The sequence below is a fragment of the Ceratotherium simum genome, chromosome 20 (genome assembly GCF_057802395.1).
Source record: "Ceratotherium simum simum isolate JZ-2026a chromosome 20, ASM5780239v1, whole genome shotgun sequence".
Lineage (NCBI taxonomy): Eukaryota > Metazoa > Chordata > Mammalia > Perissodactyla > Rhinocerotidae > Ceratotherium > Ceratotherium simum.
This window is the reverse complement of record NC_141919.1, coordinates 44581351-44597270: the sequence shown is the minus strand read 5'-3', so window position 1 is coordinate 44597270 and position 15920 is coordinate 44581351. Positions and strand designations below refer to the sequence as shown.

At 38.3% G+C, this 15920-nt stretch overlaps 1 long non-coding RNA gene across 1 annotated transcript in view; it reads left to right on the top strand.

Moving 5' to 3' along the window:
- The first annotated feature begins 235 nt into the window (after positions 1–235).
- Positions 236–15920, top strand: part of LOC147914448 (uncharacterized) — an 80929-nt gene continuing 65244 nt past the window's right edge. The window contains exons 1-2 of the long non-coding RNA XR_015555328.1: positions 236–406; positions 589–668. This is a non-coding gene — a long non-coding RNA (uncharacterized LOC147914448). The remainder of the gene's footprint in view (positions 407–588; positions 669–15920) is intronic.

Here is a 15920-nt window from a genome sequence, read left to right as displayed (position 1 = left end):
CCCGAATCACAGAAAGCGGAGGAACTGTGTTACCTTCAGGCAGATCAGGGACCAAAAGGGGAGAAAATAGATGGTGGGAAAGCAAGGCAACAGATTCCCATCACCAAGGGCTAATCATTTGCTTAAAAGGCCTTCAAATGTTCTTATCAGTGGACTAGCATTCAGCGAGATGTTTTTAAGAAACTTGGATCCATGAGACGCATCAAAGAGGCTCTGCTCTGTTTAAAGCTGGAGAGGGTGCTGCAGGCTGCTCTGCTGACCTGCTTTTGCTCCTTTTGCCCTGCTCCCCTCTGCGGGACTCTGCTAGGACTTGAAAGGGCAGAATTTGAAAGCCACCAGACCAGCTGATCTCTTAGGAGGCTTCTAAATAGCACATTCGACTATGACTTCTCTTCTGGACCGAGTCGTAAGCTCTCTGTGGGAAAGCCCTCAGTCTCTGCGCGTTACCTCTCATTTGCTCTTGTCCTCTGGTCTGAGTATCCACTCATCAAAGGCCCACTTGTTTCGATGGGGAGACACCAATTTTTCCGCAATATCAGCCCCCAAACACTTTCCCCAGTCTAATCTGCCCCTCTCTGGTACCCACAGTACTCAGAAAGCTGTAAGACAGGTGGAATCGGCTTTTCGTCTCTCCACTCAGCAGACACAGATTGCTCCTTGCTGTGGAGGTAAGTGCTACTTACCAGTCTGCTCTACAGAGTTTTTTGGGTGTTTTTTGGCAAATGGTAAAGACATTAAATCTCTTTGCCTAGATGCTGCATTCCATTTCAGCACAATGTAGAGTGAAGGCAAGGGAGAGTTTTAGTCAGATCTGACCCTTAAGAGAGCGATAAAAGTCAGCTGCCTAAGCATTAAACAGCCCTGAGAAGCGCTGTCTGCAAATCTCCACCAAACTCGTGCGATGATTTCCTCTCCCCATCCCACGACTCAGATTTAACACTGCAGTTGCTACTAATAATGCCGATTTTTAATGGTGCTGGTGGTCTTAAGTTTTCCCAAACCATTCGGGATATTTTAATGTTTAACCAACGTGAACCACTTGTTCTCCTTCAATATTCTAGTAAGTGAAGCTCTGCTTGAGTTCTGTATGAGCTATAGGCTATAAATATTTCACGCTGCAAACGCATCGTGAAGAAGGAAAGAACAGCGCATTGAGATAACTGCCATAGTAATATTAGCTTTGTGTTTGCCAGAATTCCATATATGAGCACATGCTTTTATGTATTATTATGCATTCCAATACAACAACAACAAAATCACATTATCGGGGTCGGCCTCATGGGGTAGTAGTTAAGTTTGGAGCAGCCTAGGTTCCCGGGTTTGGATCTCAGGCATGGACCTACACCACTCATCAGCCACGCTCTGGCGGCCACCCACATATAAAGTAGAGGAAGATTGGCACAGATGTTAGCTCAGGGCTAATCTTCCTCAGCAAAAGAAAAATCACATTGTCATTCTTTTAACTCTGAAGATGAGGTAGTCCAATAACTGTGAAAGGAATTTTGTATCTTCTTTATATAATAATGACCTTTGCTTCAGATATGCGCTCAGAGAACAGAACTATGGCACATCTTGATGATACTATGTGCCACATGTCCCAGATACATGTATCACTAGGTATTGAGGAGAAAATCATGTTTTTGTTTGTTTGTTTTTTACCTTGAAGTGCTCATCATCTAGTAGAAGAGAAAAAGGAAAAGAGCTGCATCTTTGGACATGTTTTTTTGGTCTTGTATGTTTCTGAGACTGAGTTGAGCTTTGGAATTGTGTTCTCATTCGTTGAGAAAAGCTTGAAGAAACATATTCGTAGAAACGTGTTTCTGTGTAAGGGGCTAATTGTAGAGATGTTGTTGAGATCAGGGTATCCATAGTGGTAGACCCCTAACGAACATTATTTTCAGAATCCTATGACATGAATAACTTTTTCTCCTTTGCATTGGAAATATTTTACTCCCCCCTTCAATGAGAAACATGCAACAGATATTTCCCTTTTCTGTTTAGCTGTCTGGAAGCTCAGAATCAAATTCAGCTTCATAACTATATATCATGTTTGACTATTTCTTTGTAATTTGTTACTTTTATTCTGCTTAGATTTTCTCTGATCCTGGATTCTTACATATTTTTATTTTTTATAGAATGTTGACTATATCACTTGTGAGCCACTTGAAATACTTTGTGGAATAAGGAGGTTTATGTATAAAGAAATGCATAAGTATTAGATTGTATCTTCGTCATTTAACAACTTATTCAAACACTTGTGTTAGGAGCGTTCTGCTTGTGTGAATCCTTTCTATTTGAAAAGATATAATGAAGTCACATCTGAGGTCAAGTTGAGGTTCTGAAGTAGTGCCTAAGGCAGGAGCATTACCCATGAAAATCCCTTGGGGAGATACCATATTGGAAACAAAAATGCTTCTTCTCAATAAATGCTGCACAGTTAGATTTTCCTCCAGAATGAAAGAGATATAGCTATTTCTTTGGTCAAACATCATGTAAAGTCGTTGGTTTGTGTTAATGACCATGTTGTAACTGTACATAAAATCTTTAAACATTTGACATCTTTAAACATTCAACAGGTGAAGTGCTTGGGCATTAAGAGATGGACTGTATCTCACATTTTATTCTCACTCTAGAACATTCACAGTTTAAACTGGTCTTCTTATGTTCCATTACCGCCTTTTCCCCTGTTATTCACTGCTGTGTAATGAATACTGTGTGGCACTAGTCAAGATTCAAGGGTAGGGAAATTGAGTTTCAGCTCTCGGTTGGAAGAGTATCAAGGATTTTTCATCTTCCTTAATCTGTCAAACTCCCCTTTCCTGTTCTCCTACCTCCTTTCTTCCGTTTCTCTATCCCCAAACACAGTGGCTTAAAATATCATTTATTTTCTGATTATTTTCTTGCTTAGAAATTTGAGAAAAGGTTTGCTGGGCCAGTTGGCAATTTATACATCAAGTCTAGAAATCTCTGTAGGCAAATCCAAGAGTTCATGAGGCAAACTTTATTTTTCATGTCACCAGGTTGCCTAACTTTTTGCCACTACATAACTATGACTCCCTTTTCTTTAGAATCCAATAATATTTTCCTTTTGCCCTTCAAGCCTTTACCAGCTGACTCCTCAAAGTCCTTCCAGTTTCTGCCTACTGCCTAGTCCCAAAGCCAAGGCTATATATTTTAAGTTTGTATTATGTAACCCCCTTTCATGCATTGGATTTTGTTCCATTTAATTATGGCCATGTAGCAAATTACCCCAAAACTCATTAGCATGAAACAATTTTATTTTGTTCACAATTTTGTGGATCAGGAATTCTAGAAGGGGTTGTTGGTTAGGCAGATCACCTCAAATCCACAGGGTGTCAGCTTCCAAGATGACTTCTTCACTCTCAACCTGGTGCTTCACCTGGTATGTCTGGCAGTTGATTCTACCTGCTGACTGGAACCTCAGCTAGGGCTGTTGATGAGTGTCCATGTGTAGTCTCTCCATGTGGCTTGTGATTTTCATAGCACAGATGTGTGTTGGTTCCCAGAGGGAGCATCCCAGGACCAAGTGTATTTGTTTCCTGGGGCTGATGTAATAAATTTCCACAAACCTGAGTGGCTTAAAACAGTAGAAATTTATTCTCTCACAGCTTTGGAGGCTAGAAGACTAAAATCAAAGTGTTGGTGGGGCATGCTTTCTCTGAAGGCTCCAGGGAAGAATCTTTCCTTGCCTCTTCCTAACTTCTGGTGCTTGCCAGCAATCCTTGGCATTCCTTGGCTTTTAGCTGCATCAATCCAGTTTCTGCCTCTGTCTTCACGTGGCCATCTTCCTTCTGTGTGTGTTTTTGTGTCTCCTAATATCTCTGTCCACATAAGGATAACAGTCATTGAATTTAGAGCCCACACTAATCTAGTATAACCTCATTGGGTTACAACTGCGAAGACCTTATTTCCAAATAAGGTGACATTCAGAGGAAACAGGGGTTAAGACTTCAACAATTTTTGAGGGGATACAAATCAATCCACAACACTGATTGTTCCAAAAGGCCTGAGCTGAAGATGTAAGGCTTAAAAATATAGTTATTGACCCTCAGGAGTAGATAACTATAGGCTAACCCTCAGGAGTCCTAGAATGTCACTTCTGCTGCATTCTATTGATCAAGAAAGTCACAAGTGCCAGTTCAAATTCAAGGGTAGGAGAATCGGACTTCACGTCTCAGTGGGAGGAGTGTCAAGTGGTTGCCACCATCTTTAATTTAGCATGCTCTCCTTTTCTCTTTTTCTACCCTCCTTCATCTCCTTTCTCTATTCCTCTCTCTTCATCTCAAGTATACTTTAAGTCAAATGTATTTATTATGTAACTTCACTAAATGACTGCTACATAAGAACATTTGGGAAAAAACCAACTTTTTGTTTTATGGTGGCTTCTATGATTTTTAATCATTAGTTTTCCTGAGAGAATGTGGGGTATATTCCTCTGTGTGTATGTGTATATGTGTGTGTGTGTGTGTGTGTCTGTGTGTGTGTGAGAGAGAGAGAGAGAGAGAGAGAGAGGGAAAGAGAGGGAGGGGGAGAGGGAGTGGGGAAAGAAGGTTTCTGTGGTGAAACATTAAAATGAATAGCTTGTGATGTATCTTCCCACAGACCCCCACGATTGATGCAATGTTTTTTCACCAAATTCCAAGCATAAGCACTCTCTCTATTCTTAAAAGTTTATCTGCAACTTACTCAAAAGAGCCTAGAAATCAGGTAGAAATTGAATAGTTTTTAGAGCTCCCATTTAAAGAGATCACGGAACAGATTCACAGAGAAGGAAAGGAATTTGTTCACTCTTTCAAAGAAAGGCTGTCAGGAAAGAATCGAGAGACTGCATCCATTTGTCTCGTGATAGCACTCCTATATTACTGTTTTGAGATTCCAAAATGTTGAATGCATAGCAATTCCATTTCTGGCTCTTGGCTACCACATCAGGGTTGCTTTCACAAACAGATGCCTCCAGGAAACATACAGATATCATGGGCATTTTGAATAAAAAACAAGTTATTACATTACCTCTCATCACTTCTCAGTGTAGTTGTATGAAGGTTATATTCTTTTTCAAAAGTATTTATTGTCTTCCCTAGTAGGCAGCTCTTCACCTATCCCCCCCAACCCCCAACTTGGCCCTTCCCTGGTGGAGGGGTATAATTCCCTGCCCACTGAGTTCGTACTTGGCCACCTGACTTGCTTTGACCAGGTAAACTGAATGGAAGGGATCTGTGTCACTTCTGAGCAGAAACTTTAAGCGCCATCGTATGGTTCTGTTATCACCCTGCCAGAGATTGGCATGTACCACACAGGTGCTCATCCTTGACCTCCATCCTAGAATGATGGAGCAAAGCCCATACCACATCACAGTGACAGTATCACATGAGTCAGAAACAACCTTTTGGTGTTTTAAGCCATTAAAATTTTCATATTCCATGGCTGTGATAAATGACTCATATCTGAGAGTAAACACCTTCCAGGGAAATGGTATGTCCCCCTTTTCAAAGGAGGCTCTCCATTTTGGTATGGCTGGGAAGGTTTCTGTGGATACATAGATCTGGATTTTGTGTTCATCTGGGTCTTTGAGTGAACTAGTATCATTCAATCACTAAATTATTGGGATCTGCAGTTGATTTGGTCTCCACTTTCTATCTGTGTGTCTTTGGGAAAATTGCTAAACTCCTCAAGTTTCTATCACCTTATCTAGAATGGAGACAATAATACATACCTCATGAGATTATTGAGAGAAATCGATTAGCTAAAAGAGTGGTTCTCAACAGAGGTAATTTTGCCGCCTAGGAGACATGTGGCAATGTCTGGACGCATTTCTGATTGCTACTTTTGGGCAAGGAATGCTACTGGCATCTAGAAGATAGAGGCTAAGGAGGCTGCAGAACATCCTACAGTGCACAGGACAGCCCCCTACAATAAATAATTTTCCAGCCCCAATGTCAAGAATGCTGCAATTGAGAAACCTTGAGCTAAAGTAAAGTTCTTATTTAGTGCAATTCTTGGCGTATAGTGAGAGAAAAATGAATGTTTGTCATGTATAATATTACTGAGAGGGCTTAAATAACAACCGGGAAATACTTTGCAATTATTTGTTTATAAATCAATACCAATTTTGCAAGTTCAGTATGAAGATCTGTGTTCAACTATAAATATATAACGAGAAGAAAATCATTGTTCTTTCAGATGGCTTGACAATGACATTCTGTAAATCCCACAGTGGTTATATCAGTAGTAAATAGAAGAGGATAGAAATTCTCTGAAGTTTCATACGATTTTTTTATGATATGCTTCAATTTCTAGTAATAATTGTCAGCATACAATGTATGTTAGGGTTTATAAAACCATATGCATTTAAAATGTTATATAAATATGTAATGCATAAAAGTAAACTTCCTGAATAATAAATATATTTACCCAAAGAGTAAATAAAACAGCTCATAAGAAGCTGTTCCAATTATTCAGGTAAACACTACCTTCTATGCATGACTTCCTTTCATTGTTTTGAGTCTTGAGACTAAAACCCAGAAATATTGTCTTTCAATGAAATAGAGAAATGACATCATCTAAAGCATCCCAACAATCTAATATAAAGTGTCATTGTCCTAACTCTTTTCTTTTGTCAGTGTCCAAGGGGACTCCAGAATTGCCTTAGGAGTCTATTCTTCCCGACAAGAAACTTTACTGTAGAGATAATTAAGGCCAGGAATGAATTGTATGGAAAGCTATTGGTCTTAGTGGAAAGACTGGCAGATACTTGCTTCTAATGTTGGTGACTAATGTCTGGTAATGTCTGCTAACCCTGGAGCACTCATTCTCTAGGCATGAATTTACTCATCTCTAAGATGAGTGTATAGAGTTAGATCTTCTCTATATTCCTCTCCAGCTTATAAATTATATGAATTCATGTCTCCATATGATCCATTTTACTTATATAATCTTTCAGATCCACAGAAGCACTGCCTTTGTTTTGAATGTCATTTAAGTGGGAATAAACCTACAAAGAAGAGTCTTAACATCATTGCTGATTCACTGCTTTCTCCTATGTTTGAGTATTGGTTTGCTTTTAGATTGTAGCTGGCTTTTTGTGTCTTTGTTTTTTTAATTTAAAAATCTAGCAGGAGTGGCTGGCCCCATGGCCTAGTGGTTAAGTTCAGCACGCTCCACTTCGACGGCCTGGGTTCATGGCTTCAGATCCCAGGCGCAGACCTACACCGTTTGTCAGCCATGCTGTGGTGGTGACCCACACATAAAATAGAGGAAGACTGGCACAGATGTTAGCTCAGGGCTAATCTTCCTCAGGGAAAAAAAAATCTAGCAGGAAACTAGCCTCTACCATTGAAGAATAAGAAAGCATAGTAAAATATCCTCCTAGAGATTTTAAATAGCAAACAATAATAGTAATAATAATGGTGCTATATGCCATGCTCTGTGCTGTAGTTTACATACATTATCTCAGTTAATGGCAACAAAAACCCTGATATGGAGACGTTATTAGCCATTTTTCATGTGAGTAAATTGAGACTTAGTTGACATTCAAAACCACATGTGTGGTTCTTCTAATCAAGGTTGTCAAGCCAATGCATGGTCCTAACCACCAAGCCTTACAGCTAAAATGCCATTTCATGACACCCTTCACCGAAAATAGTAACAATATGGACTTCTTCAAAAGTGAGGACACACTTCTCTGTTCCAAATATGTGACTTACTTTTGCATCTCTGTGGGGTGTTTCATGTTCTATCCATGTATCTTCTCGTGTCTCTCTCATTGCTAGCTATGCAGTCTTTGTCTCCCTTCCTCTCAGGCCAGCTAAGTGGCAGTGAAGGAGAGACCATAGTCTAGCCTGAAAATTATGACAGGACAGAAAGTTGATGAAACGCTTACAGAAAGATAAAATGAGCAGTGGTTCCCTTCATCTGTTTCTCCTATCTGCCACATGGATTCTGTGTGGGTTTAAGTAATTCAAGCTGGGTTAGGAAAATCTAGCTGTTCACCAATCATGTTGCTCATGTCTTTGGAAATCCTCCTCCTCTAGATGGAAGAAGGAAATGGTTATGAAAGATGAGACTGTGGTCTCCCGAAGACATCACTGCTGACTTAAAGTGCCAAGTGCCAGGACTATCTTCAGGAAGATAGTCCAAAATATGAGAATGCATATTTATTCTTTTCAGATATATAAGTTGTCTATACCAATATCAACTTCTTCTTGGAAAAAAATTTAAATAGTATTTCACTTCTATTAGTTATTTAGCATTGAAAACCTCGAAATAAAATCCCCTGGGGCACAAAAAATATATTCTAGGACTTTTCTACTTCTACCTTTAAAGACTAATTACTGTTTGCCGCTTTTTCGCGTATTATATTGTTTAATCAACATAACTACTCTCTGGGTTAAATGCTATTGTTATCACCCTTTTACAGATGGAAAGACTGAGGCTTAGAGAGTTTAATATCTTGCCCACTGATCCACAGCCAGGATATAATAATTCCAGGACTGAAGCTCAGGCCACATGACTTAATAGTGTCCATGCCCTTAACCATTATATCACTTTACTGGGCAGAAAGAAATCAGGTTCAACCACTACCCAAATTCTCTCATCCTAAAGTGCTTAAAGCCTTGATGAGAAGATATTTGTTACTCAAACTTTTGTATAATTTTTCAGAGTTCAAACCTGAGCAACTTATAGAGAATTACTTGAAGAATTGATAGTTGCAAATCTCTATCTGCTTGTAAAGATTGGATTCATGAAAGTGATTTGTATAATTTCATATAGGGGTCTCCGTGACTTCCGTGAACTCTTTTTGCTATAAGTTAAATATACTACCCTTAACTGCATTGGTGGCACTTCTACACTGGCCCTGAAAATCAAGCTGTGATCTGACTTTCATTATTATGAGTTATAACAATTCTGCAATTGGAATAGAACAGGTAGACTCTGCCTATTAGACTAATGAAAGATGAATCAAGTTTTTATAGGCTGTGTTGGAGCTAGAACAGACTGTAATTCTGGCACGGCTCAATTTAGATATCAGAACTCCTATTTGTTTGTACATTGCTCTTACCTAGTTTCTTAAATTGCATTGAGAAAGAATTGGTTGCACAATTCTTAAAAAAATAATAAAAGTTAAAAAAGAAATAAAACAACAATTGTGCTGAAATCTCATGGGGCAAAATGGAACCTGTTTACTCTGCAGTAGTTTGGTAGATTAAATTTTATAATTTGTATCCCTTTCTGTTACTGAATTTATAGCTGAGTTCTTGGATTTTTTTCACCTTATGATGTCTGCATTTATTTCTTTGAGTAATTAATATAAAATGCTTTCTTTTGGCTTCTGTTATTTAATTTAGCAAAGTCCTTTGAGATATGGTTTTATCCTCCAAAAGTGGAGAAATTTCTGTTGAATCTCAGTAAATTCTAATTTACTTCCATCCCTATGAAAAAAAGGAGAATTTACCAAAGTAGCAATTCAATTTGTAAATTTGGAGAACATTTCTCTCTGCCTTGCTCCATTCCTTTTAACTATTACCTCAGTTTTGCTATTTCCTTTCCATCCAGTCATCCTTGGCATCAGCATATTCCTGGAATTTACATAGAGGAAGAAGAAGATAAAGAAAAAAGAAGGTGGGGAAGTGCTGCTCCTCAGGATTTTTTCCTAAGGTCTAACTTAGGAACATTCCCTGAACACAGCTACAAGGGAGAGCGTTAAAATGTAAAGGCTGTCTTATTTTGAAGTATTCTGTTTATGATCAAGACCCATCCTGAGCAAAATTTATAAACAGTGAAAACATGTCTTTGAGAGTCCTAGCCTTTTCTGTCTGTGCTTCACACGACTTCTATTTCCCATCCTCGTTCACTCCGTTACCCCTACATGCCCTGGCATGTCTTCAGAATCCACCCTGTCTTATTCCTGCTTCATAGGGGACCTACTTTTAGGAAATGATGTCATTCCATATATTTAATTTTTTAAACAACTAGTGAATAAACAGATTCTGGGTTCAGGTATTGGGATGTGAATTCTGGAATCGAGTGGAATGAAACTTAGTCCCAGAGTTCCAGGATATTAAGAAGGACAGTTGAGTGAGAGAAAGAGACAAATCAGTGTACTACTTTGTGTGTGTGGGTTCTGTGATATGCTCATAGCAGTAAGAAGTAAATATTTCTACATTTCTACAATACACATTATATATATATAATGTCTTCTCTTTCCCAGGAAGAGAAACATTTCTTAACCTCAGTTAATTCTAGAGACAAGAATTAATGTATAATGTATATTATACATTCAAGGCATCAGTGCTTTTTAAGTTAATATTTAACAATTTGATCCATCCCTGAGAGCTTAAAAATAATCTGTGATGACAAACCAGAGTAAACTAAAGCCACCCTTAAAGTTTTATGGTATAACTTCCAGTAGTGAGTCAGATTTACAAAGAAATAAGAGGAAAGCGTTGATCAAATAGTGGATTGAACAAGTTCACAAACAGATCCCTTGTAGCAAATATGGACACATGAGATTCGTTGTCTTGTCCCGAATGGGTGAAATATGTAAATCATCCAGGCAACTCTCTTGTCTTTGAGTCCCTATTCTCCAAGCAACTAAATGATTATAATTTAGCATCCAATGCAGATCTGTTCAAGAGATACAGAATATTCTGGTCACGTGCTTCTGCATGATTGTTACAGATATCATTGTTGATTAATGCATTGATAGTTTGCTTTACATGCCATTCTCTATGAGCTTGGTTAATGTGGACAGCCCTCTTCTCTCCAGATCTGATAAATTAGGTTTCTGAGCCTGTATAACTAAAGGGCAGACCTTGGACTGGGATGAATTCAGTAACGGAAATGTCCTCTTGCAGCCTCTTGGAAGCCAGCCTACGTGCTTCTTTGGAGACATTGTCACTTTACTGTGCTCCTTTATTTTGAAATTCCACATTTATAATTAGAAGAGAGAAGTCAACGCATAAAATGTGTTTTGTTGCAGGGTATTTGTCTCCTTCCAGCTAAATGGGGAGAGATGGATTTTTTCCTTCCTTTCTCCTCCTTTCATTTTTCTTCTCAATTTTACATGGATCTTGTCTCTAGAATTAACTGAGGTTAAGAAATGTTTATTCCAGTACATTGAAAACTGTTAAGAAGAATCTGCAAGGCTCGGTTTACGGTGGGAAGAGTAGAAGGAGAAAGACAGAAGTTTCAGCATCATATTTTCATATTTTATAAAATAGCTCTTTTCTGTGTAGTTAAAAGATGTGTAATGTGTATTGTTGCTGTTCATGCTGATGTCAAAGAGGGCAAAGACAACTTAAGTACTTGGTTAATTCGTAAGTATGTTTGATGCAAAGGACAAATAAACATAACTTCATGAATATATAATGTTGCTGATGGCAGCTGAAATTATTTCTGGCCATCATTATGGCTTTTCTCCAAGGTCAGTGCTGCTTGTTTGCTGGTAAAATTGTTGAATGGTTTTATTATCCTCCTTGAACTGTGTCATAGCAGCCACTTGATTTCTGAATCGCTTATTCCAGATTCTGTGCCTTGAGTCATTTCCAGACATCTCAAAGAATTCCAGGACTTGGAAGGGCTGACTGGGAAGTGGTATGTCTTCTCCTTCTCCTAACTGTGGACAGGATCCTCTGTCAAATTCCAAGCTGAGATGGCTTAATTTCCTCATTAAAATGAATCCTTCATTGTGGTACCTTAGGGAGATTTCTCAGGAGGCTGATCAAAGATTTAGGAAAAACTATAGGGAGAAAAGATAATTCATAGCGACCATAGAACATGATAGACACTAATGGCATGACCACAGTAATCTAAATACCTATGCTCCTTTTTTTTTTCTATTTTTACGTTAATGTTTTCCCCCTCACTATATTTTATTTATTTGTTTATTTATTTATTTATTGGTGAGGAAGATCAGCCCTGAGCTAACATCCATGCCAATCCTCCTCTTTTTGCTGAGGAAGATTGACTCTCAGCTAACATCTGTACCTATCTTCCTCCACTTTATATGGGACGCCGCCACAGCATGGCCTGACAAGGGGTGCATCGGTGCGCGCCCGGGATCTGAACCTGGGCCGCCAGCAGCAGAGCGTGCGCACTTAACTGCTACGCTATGGGGCTGACCCCTCTCCCTCACTATAAATGCAAACCCATACAGCCTAGAACAAACTTGAAAATACTTTTGTCCAGCATTTTTCCTAAGCACAGAAGTATTTTTCCCACAAGGTTTATTGTATATATTTTGAATCAGTACTTAAAGGAAACATAAATGCACATTTCCAAGGTAAATATTCCCAATGTCAAGATTACTATTAACAACTCCCTAGCTTTTTGGAGCATTTTATGGTTTATCAAACATTTTCATATATTACTGGCAAGGAAAGGTAACATTACTTGTTCTAGATTCAAATGAAAGAACTAAGATTGATTAGGTGTCTAATGGCTAAAACCAAAATCACATAGCTTGTGAATACTAGTGGTCAATGTAGTTCTTTGCTTACATAGAATAACACAGATTAAAAAAAAGGCCCCAAAGTCTTTGCATTTGGCTCAAAATATTTTCATCATACTGTGCTCCTTTATATTAATGTAAGAACACAAAAGCTAGAGTGAGAAAAGTGTCGAGTCATTATACTCTACTGAAGTGTTAAAATGAATTAGCTCATGACAGTAGCCAATAGAACATGGTGGAGGCATGAAAACAGACAGGAATATCCAAAAGTCACATATATTCACTAGTTCATTTATTTAACCATTCAGCAGATACATAAGCCCTATTTGCCAGTTGTTATTATGCTAGGTCCCAAGATACCATCGTAAATAGAGTAGACGTGATCTCAGCTCCCATTGAGTGTTTAGTCTAGTGGAGGAGATAGACATTAATTATATGAGTATATACTTATACACTATCACAGAAGCAAGGGAAGAAAATCAATGAGGAACTATGAAACTGGAGAACAGAGGCACCTGATTTAGTCAGAGCTATCGGGGGGGCTTCCCTGAGGAAGTGACATTGGATATGATATGTTAAATATAAACTGGAAATCATAAGCTCAGGGGATTTAAGAGTTGTTAATGTGTTCCTGGCAGAGGAAATGTGAAAATGCCCTGAGTCAGTAGGAGACATGCTGCTTTGAAGACTTGAACGAAAATCAGTGCATGGAGTGTAGACATCAGGTAACAGCTTGTTTGCTGAGGGACAGAGAACAAGAGACATAGAGGATCTTGTTGACCATATTATATCCTTTGAATTTTAGCCTAGGAACAGTAGAAAACTACTGAATGAGTTAAATCAGAGGCATAAATTGATCAAATATGTGTTCTTCAAAAGATCCCTGTGCAGGTCTAGTTCTAGTATAACAGAGTGTCTTGTATCAAACTAACCCTCCTGCATATAGCAATAATAAATCAGAATTGCCCTTCTATCTCAAAGAAATTTAATAAGTAATTAAAACCCTCTCCTCCAGAAAACTCCAGGCCCAGACGGCTGCATTGGTTAATTCTATAAAACATTTAAACAAAGAAATATCACCGCTCTTAGACAAACCCTTTCAGAAAAAAGAGGAAAAGGAAACGTTCTCCAGGTAGTTTTATGAGGCCAGCATGATCTCTGTATCAATATGTTCATTACAAGAAAAGTACAGACCAACATCCCTCAAGAATATAAGTGCAAGAATCTTTAACAAAGTGTAAGCAAATCAAATGGAGGCATATATGAAAAGGATAATGCATCACGCAAGTAAGGATTATCCCAGGAATGCAAGGTGGTTTTAATATTTTAAACACAATCAATCTAATAAATCATGCTAACAAAATGAAGGAGAAAAAGTCATGTGATGTGATCGCAATCAGCACCGAAAAAGCATTAGACAAAATTCACCATCCATTCACAGTAAGACCTACCAAAATCTAAGAATAAAAGGGTAGTTCCTCAACCTGATAAAGGATATTATAAAAATCTACAAGTCATATCATGCATATTCTTAAATTTAGTAAATCCATCACAGCAAAGAGCCAGAAAGACCTGGAAAGAACATTCAGGTTGTCACTCCTAGGGTGATACTTTTATCAATCACTCATCAAACCTCTTGGAAACTCTTGTTCGTATATAAAATGGAGACACTAATAAAATTACCTTAAACAGTTTTTGAGAGGCTCCAATAATTTAAGTAGCTAGACGTGCTTTAAATGTTATAAAGTGCTAAATAAGCTTGATTTGATGGTGATAATGATTATGAACCTGATGAATTAAAATTCTTTAACTTTCTCTAACCAGTACCCTGAAAGCCCTAGAAGAGGGTTTCCCCTAACTTTATATTACTTCAAAGTAGTTCCATTATTTGGGGCCTAGAAAGCAATATAGATATTTAAAATTCTGTGTCCAGTGTCTCCTTTTGAGTTATCTGACTTCTCATTATCTCTTTCATCACAGTCAGATGGACAGTTTCTAGACGTGAAGGTCAATGGATAATGGGGCCACTTCCTTGAACCCCTCGTGGAGGAGCTAGTAAAAGAAAATAGGGAAATAATAGATTCAATTATTATTTGTTCATTTATTGGTACATTTTAATTTTTCAGACTTTCCCTAACCCCCACCAGCAAGGGCAATTTATAGTCACTCCCTCTCTTTCTTCTGGAAAATAAGTCACATTCTTCTTCTGAATCCAGGAGAGCAAGAGAGAGAGAGATCCTAAAGAAGTCTGCAAAATATAGAAAGTGATCTTAGTGCTTTCTAATATTCCTCACTCCCTGCACGGTACTAATTGCAAAGCTCAAAAAGTGTCCTTGGTGTTTGATAAAAGTTTATAGCAAAGTAACTGGAAAGTACATGATATTTATGCAGAAATTAGCAAGGTCATTATTTTTTAAAACTATTTCTATTATTGATAACTTATAAATCTTAATGAGATTTCCCCCCTTAGGGCTCAGGTACTTCTAATTCAGATGTCAAAATGTAAGAAATTATCATTCCATAACAATAATGAAACAATAATTCTTTTTTCACATGGCTCAAAGAAATTCACAAATCTTATGTTAATTCATTGATTGTCACAAATCCTGCATTGTAATTCAGACATATTTCTCTGTTTCTATTATAATTTGGTCTCAGTCAACCAAAGGAACGTCTAGATCTGGGATTGTAATTTTTCAATAGGGACCCAAAATTGTGAAAAACTTTGGTGATTGTCTGGGTAAACTGTTGGTATCTGGCAAAGTAATAGGCTTTGGGATTTGCAAGGACTTTAGAAATCGCTTCTTTACAATCTCTGATTGTAGACATGAAAAAATAGTATTCCTCTGGAAGTAGAGCCCCAGAGGTCAGTGGCTTGACTTCAGACCCCAAAAGAATTCAGAGGTTAGGTTGGGGGCCTAAGATTCAGAGATATTGTCATATGGGGAAAGAATGGTTAGGTCTGGGCTCAGCAGGCCTAAACCATGACCTAGCAACTGGAGGTAAGTTTTAAGGCAAGATGTTAGCCTTATCAACAAGCTTAGAGCACAGGTGCTGGGATTAGGTATGTGACCTCAAAGAACTTGCAGTAATACTGGCCTCAGATGAGTCTGAATATGATGGATTGAGCACTCCTTTATTTCTCCTTTCTAATGAGGGGATGGTCCCCGATTCTGACCCCACACTGGGAGTTTAGTGTTCTGAAGGGAAGATTTGAAGCCTGGAGGTCAGTGTCTGAGGAGTGTGGCTTCTAACTGTAGTGGGTTAGATTAAGAACAGAGAAAACTCTGGCTGTTCTTTCCCTACCTATAACCCACCCCAAACCCTTGTGCTTCTACTTAGCTCTTCTTCCACTAATTCCATTAACATCTCAAGGGCCATTCCTCTGGAATAATACCACCTTGGTTGCAGTAAGACCATTGAAATAGTGGTATGTTCATAGTGTGGACTG